Raw genomic sequence first — 6298 nt, forward strand, 5'->3', positions numbered from 1 at the left:
TGACCCTGGGCAAGTCACCTAATCCTGTTTGCCTCAGATTCTTCATCTGTAAAATGAGCTGGAGAAAGAAATGTCAAACCACTGCAGTATCTTTGCCAAGGGAACTCCAAATGAGGTCACAAAGAGTTGGATACGACTAAAACAACTGAACAACAACAATGTAATTTCACTTGGTGCTTGATTTAGAGTCAATGGACTTGGGTTTGAGTCCCAGCTCTGATACTTACTTGCTGTGTGACCTTGGGCAAGTAACCTACCATCTCTGGATCTTACCCTCCTCATCTATAAAGTGAGAGGGTTGCACCAGATGGCTTCTAATATTGCTTCTAGCTCCAAATCTCTGATCTAATGAAGTGAAACACCCTCTACCATTGCAGAACTCTTAAATGCAATGCAACTGATAATCTTAAAGAATTGTTTGGGGGCACAGAGAAGTTAGGTGATTTTTCTCAGTGTCACAAGTGGTATATGAAGGAGTCAGAACTTGAACCCATAGCTGCCAGCTTTTTCTACTACCTCTAGTAAAGGCTTAATTAATGTTTCTTGAATTTAGTCAACAACCATTTATTAAGCACGTGCTAAGTGCCAGACAGCTAGGTGGGGAAGTGAAAAGAGTACCAGGCTTAGAGTCAAGAAGACTCATCTACCTGAGTTCAAATCTGGCCTCAGACACTTATTAGCTGTGTGACCCTGGGCAAGTCACCTAATTTTGTTTGCCTCAGATTCTTCATCTGTAAAATGAGCTGGAGAAGGAAATGGCAGAATCAGTGAGGGGGGAAAAGAAATTACAATGCCATGACTTGGGCTTATGGACAGGAGGGAGAGGAGAGTTTGATAGAATCTACTTGCACATAGGTGACTGACTAGTCCATAAGTATCGGCTAAGGAGAGAAGACTTTGCCAGGAAAGCTGGGCCTCCAAGGCTCAGCATGGGTGAAATAAGAGAGATTTCACCTCTCTGTTTAGGCCATGGGTTCAAAGGCCTCAATGAAATCCTTGAAGTGATATTTCTTGACAGGATCATATTGGTGGGTCTCGAAGAACTCCAGAATGCTCTTCTCCTTCATGGTCTCCTGGTTGGATTCGCCCTTCTTCAGGGGGATTCCACAGAAAAAGGAGGCAAGTCAAGGGCAGGATCTTTCCTTTCCTCTCTATTCCTGGAACTTTTCTTTTTATATTTACTCATTCAGTCAGTCAGTCAGTTAAGCAACAATCATTTATTAAGCACTTACTGTGTGCAATATACTGTGCTAAGCACTGGGGTTAGAAATACGATTATCCCTTTCCCCATGGAGGTTTCAATTTATCATGGGTTGTCATAAGAAATCAAATGGGAATTTTTGGGGAGTTTTATGGAAGCTGCAGATGACACACAAAGGCTAGCGGATGACACCGAAAAAGTTTAGAAACTCAAAAATGCATAAAATATGTGTATAGTGTTGTATAATATCAACATATTTTATCTTTTAATACTATAACAATTCAGACTTCTTTTCTGGTATGAAGACAGGGTCGAAAAATTTTATGTGGATTTTCTAGATTGTGAAGGGGGTTGGGGGATGCTGTGCCCCTAACTCCATCCCCCCCCCAGATGTGGAAGGGATAGCTATAAGCAAGAAGAAAGACAATCCCTGCCCTTAAGGAGTTTTCATTCTAAGGAGGAAAGACAACTCATAAAAGGGAAACTGAAAAGGAGAGGAGGGGAAGTATGGTGACTAAGTCTGGAGAATCGGGAGTTGCTGATATGAGGTCCTTCCCTAAAATGGAGGTTTGGGGAATAGCTCTCTAATAATAGGTAAGTTCTTCCTCTCCTGGGAAATTCTGCTCATGACTCACCTTCAATGCCAGCCTTCCTTCAAATGTCGAAGTGGACAGGATCCATTTTTGTATATTATTCTTTCCCCTCTCTGAATTCCTTCTATGCCTTACCTCTGTATTTCCCACTACCAATAACCCTTTTACTTCTATTGCCTGGGTTCCTCCTGACAGGGAGCTTATGATAATCTCCTTCCCACTTAGGAATAAGAGACTTGTCTTACCCTTCTCAGAGCTATTTGTATGTTAGAAGAAGCACTGAACGGGGTATCCCGGCTCAATAACCAACCGTTTGACTTGAGTAAGTCACTTTCTTTCTCTGGGTTTGTTTCCTCTTTTGTAAGATGAGTGAGTTGGACCAGGTATGTTCAAGGTCCTCTCAGAAAATAGTACCTTACTGTTGGTGGGCTGAAAAATACTTTTTTCTAGGAGAGAGACACTTTCTTTCATCAGTGGGATTGATGGGGTTGGGATCTGGGCCCCAGAAAGGAAAAACCCTGGACTTTCTCACATGGCCAAATCTCTGGCATTCGCATGAGGCTATAATCCCATCAGCTGGCCTTTCATTGTGGCTACACCCAATCTCTCCTCCATTCTTTTACCTCCCTGTGACCTCTGGCCATTTATCTTCCCATCCAGATCTCCTTAGGCCCCTCCTCCCACCACCCTAAACTACTTGACCAATCCTAGATCCCTCCCACAGGCTTTCTGTTTATAAGGTCCATCTTGTCTCCATTAAGATGCTGGGATTCTTACAATTTAGCCACTGCTCAGATTCTTAAAATCTAGCCAATAACTTACTAATGTTCAGACTCCTCAAGAGCCTGCCCAATAAGATGGATGTTCTAATAAACGTCTTTGGTTGAAAGAAGGTTTGGGTCGAATTCTTTCAGGCAGGACCTGCGTGCTGTGATTTTGGGGTCCCAGGACCCCTGAACTCCTAACCAGCATCAGGACTGCAGGGAAAGAGCTATTTGGACAGTAGTCCCATACATGACCTATGGGTCTTCAGCTTTTTTTCTCCCCATGGCCTTCAGAATGGGAATTTCATGAGGGTATGTGATGTGTATTCCCCATCATACTGGAGGGATTGTGTCTCTGCCATAAAATTGGGAGCTCAGGGATTTATATCTCCTCTATTAGACTAGATAGAGGTTGCCTGAGAAATGATACCCCAGTCAGATTAGGGACTTCCTGAGGGCAGTGACTGTGTTTTTCCCATCAGACTTGGAACTTTCTAAGTACAGGGACTGTGTCTCCCCTACCAGACTGAGAACACCCTGAGCATGAGGACTATCTGTCCACATCTGACTGGATAGACTATGAAGGTAGAGACCATGTCTTCTCTTGGTTCAATGTCTGGGAAATTGCACTAAATTTGGGGTTAGGATACCTGGATTTAAATCTCAGCTCTGACATTTATTAGCTAAGACCATGAAGAGGTCACAGCCTCTTCGATTCTTCATCTCTTTCCGCCTCTGTAAAATGGGCATAAGAACACTTGTACTACTTAAACTTACAGGGTCATGAGCAAACGGTTTTGTAAACTTAGAGAATACCATAATATAGAAATGTGAGATGCTATGCTTCCCCTGTAGCACACAGTGGTCCAGCCTAGAATGGTGCACTGTCTTCCTACCAACAGAATACAGAGCTGGGAAGATAGAGGTTTTCCCTGTCCTTTGCCAGTGACTATGGTCTCTTGACCTAGGGCTACCTCTCTGCCCCATTTATATTTCATCACCCACCTGATAACCCACCCCGGGAGGTAGAGGCAAACCATGACCAAGACAAGTCACTTCATGGTGCCTATTTATGAGCCACCATAGTAGAGAAGCTACTCTGGTTACCACAGTCAAAATGGACTGAGGAAAAGAGCAGTCACTTTCCTCTCTTACATGCTAAGGATTTACCCCTCTCTCTAACTCCACCACCCCACCTGCAGGCATGTGTGCCCTCCTAACTCCTGTATCTCATTTCCCATATCAACTATTTCTGTGTAATTTTCCCTTCTGCATGATTTCAGGAGAGGAATTTCCATTTTGTTGACTTTTTAATATAAGCAATGGGGCCAAGGGACATGAATGATAACAGAGAACAAAGAAACCAACCAATCGGGAAACAAGACAGAGTCAAGACTGGACTTTTTCCTCTGGGAACTAGGGAGGCCAGATCATGGACATCCTTGTGTGTTTGGGGGATTTGGAGCAAGAGAATGGTGCAAAGGTTCTCTGGGGGAAGCCCTTCAGAATTTGCCTTGGTCCCGTGGCCCTAATCTCTGTGCTTCCTTGGGACATGGAAAGGGGATATATGGATACCGATGGTGTAGGCATGTTTTATTTATTTCATTAAATATTTCCCAATTACATGTAAAATTTTTTAACTTTTTTTTAAATTTTGAGTTTCGAATTCTCTTCCTTCCTCTCACCCTTCCCCTATCCATCGAGAAGGTAAGCAATATATCGATTATACAAGTGAAATCATACAAAACATTTCCATATTAGTCATGTTGCTAAAGAAAACACACATACATACACACAAAAGAAAACAAAGTGTGCTTTAATCTGCCCTCAGAGTTCACCAATTCTCTCTGTAGGGGTGGATAGCATTTTCATCATGGATCCTTTGGAATTGTTTTGGATCATAGTATTGCTGAGAATAACTAAGTCATTCACAGTTGATCATAGTTACAATATTGCTATTACTGTGTACAATGTTCTCCTGGTTCTGCTCACTTCACTTTATACCAGTTCATGTAAGTCTTCCCTGGTTTTTCTGAAAGCATCCTGTTTGTCATTTCTTTCTTTCTTTTTTTTTTTTTCTGCTAGGCAATGGTGTTAAGTGACTGGCCCAGGGTCACACAATTGGTGAGTGTTATGTATCTGAGCCTGGATTTGAATTCAGGTTCTCCTGACTCTAGGGCCGGTGCTCTATCCACTGCACCACCTAGCTGCCCCCACTATAGTATTCTGTCACAATCATATACCACAACTTGTTTAGCCATTCCTGTATTGATGGAGAGAGGGGTAGAGGCAAATATTGAGGGGTAGGGGCCAGATCTGTGTCACATGTTTTGTATCAGGGTTCCCCAAACTAATCTGGCTTCAGGATGCTTTGAGGCTTAAAATATATTGTCAGAACTCTATTAATACAGGTCGGGTCCTGCCATGGGCTGGTGCTAGGAGTCTCCTGTGGCACAGGTTGAGGCTTCCAATGCTAGGGAACAAAGAAAGGCCACTGTATGAAGAATCTTTGCTAAGAAGTAGACCAGCAGTGCCAGATTAGTTATGTATCAGTTATGACCAGGGATCAATTACCAGGGATAGGAACTGGAAGCCAGGTCATCCCACTAAAGAGAGAGCTGATTGTTAGATTTTCAATGTGAGCGTTTACACTTCAAAATCCATTACAAATTAGGGCTTGATATATTCTTTTGTTGATCATCTAGGTTTAAGAGAGTGATGAAAGGGGCAGCTAGGTGGCGCAGTGGATAGAGCACTGGCACTGGATTCAGGAGGACCTGAATTCAAATCCGGCCTCAGACACTTGACACTTACTAGCTGTGTGTCCCTGGGCAAGTCACTTAACCCCATTGCCAAATCCCCCAAAAAAAGTGTATTTTTAGAGGTCCAGCTGTTAAACATTTACCAGCACACCCTTGCATAGGGGTACTGAGTAGAAAGGCCAAAAGCAGGAGGTTATGTCCCAAATCAGAAGTATAAATCAGTGCCCCCTAATCAAAATGCTTGGAGACAGATGAAGATCAGTCATCTGGGTCCAGCAAAAGTTTTGGATACTTGAGAGAATGAGAAAGGTTCAAGTTTCACTAAAAGCCCAAGATAATTTGAAGCATTCAATGTTCTGCATGTGTATAAATGGTGTTATGCCTGAGTGGTAGATGTAGGCACTGCCTTCTTGGTTCTGTAAATGAGTTTCAGGTGGATAGCTCCCATTGACATGTGGCAGCCAACAGAATTACCCTGGGGATTGAGGATTCAGAGATGCTATAAAACATGAAAATACAAATTGTTCAGAACTTCTGAATACAGAAAGTAAAGCACCAATTAAAAGAATCCACAGATCACCGCCAGACAAACACAAGCAAACAAATAAAACTGTATGCTTCAAACTCTAAGACACATGGTGGTACAATTTCACAATTTCAATGATGAACAACAAATTTTACAAGGTGCTGGAAGAAAGACCGTAAAATACAAAGGAAAGGAAATTTTAATAATAATACACCACTGCACCTAACAGAAACCACAGAAGGGAGTAGAAGATTGTATTTCAGAAAACAAAAAGCTCAAGATGCAGCTCAAAAATGCAAACTCAAGTATAATCACCAATGAAAAAGACGGATTTTTAATGAAAGTGAGGCATTTGAAGCATTCCTGGGGAAAAAAAAATAAAAGATGTAGCAGATTATTTGACTTGTAAACACCCCAAACAACAGAAACAAAAAAAGCACACCTAAACTTAT

The 6298-nt window shown here is 42.2% G+C and overlaps 1 pseudogene; it reads right to left on the reverse strand.

Moving 5' to 3' along the window:
- LOC114053534 overlaps positions 1 to 1185 on the reverse strand; it is an 18484-nt pseudogene extending 17299 nt beyond the window's left edge.
- Positions 1186 to 6298: the final 5113 nt, after the last annotated feature.

The sequence above is a fragment of the Vombatus ursinus genome, unplaced genomic scaffold (assembly GCF_900497805.2).
Source record: "Vombatus ursinus unplaced genomic scaffold, bare-nosed wombat genome assembly UNPS02014811.1, whole genome shotgun sequence".
NCBI lineage: Eukaryota > Metazoa > Chordata > Mammalia > Diprotodontia > Vombatidae > Vombatus > Vombatus ursinus.